The sequence below is a fragment of the Pygoscelis adeliae genome, unplaced genomic scaffold, assembly GCF_000699105.1.
Source record: "Pygoscelis adeliae isolate BGI_AS28 unplaced genomic scaffold, ASM69910v1 Scaffold407, whole genome shotgun sequence".
NCBI lineage: Eukaryota > Metazoa > Chordata > Aves > Sphenisciformes > Spheniscidae > Pygoscelis > Pygoscelis adeliae.
Genome location: NW_008825251.1, coordinates 1,247,068 through 1,247,361, shown reverse-complemented (window position 1 = coordinate 1,247,361; position 294 = coordinate 1,247,068).

Here is a 294-nt window from a genome sequence, read left to right as displayed (position 1 = left end):
CCCAGGGACAGGACCAGAGGCCATGGGCACAAACTGACACACAGGAGGGTCCCTCTGAACATCAGGAAACACTTTTTCACTGTGAGGATGACCGAGCACTGTCACGGGTTGCCCAGGGAGGTGGTGGAGTCTCCATCCGTGGAGATACTCAAAAGCTGCCTCAGCACGGTCCTGGGCAACCAGCTCTGTGTGGCCCTGATGGAGCAGGGGATTGGAGGCACTTCTGGAGGTCACCTTGTCCAAACTCAACCAGCCTGTGATTCTGTGATTCGGTCCTCGAGCATAGTGTGGGGG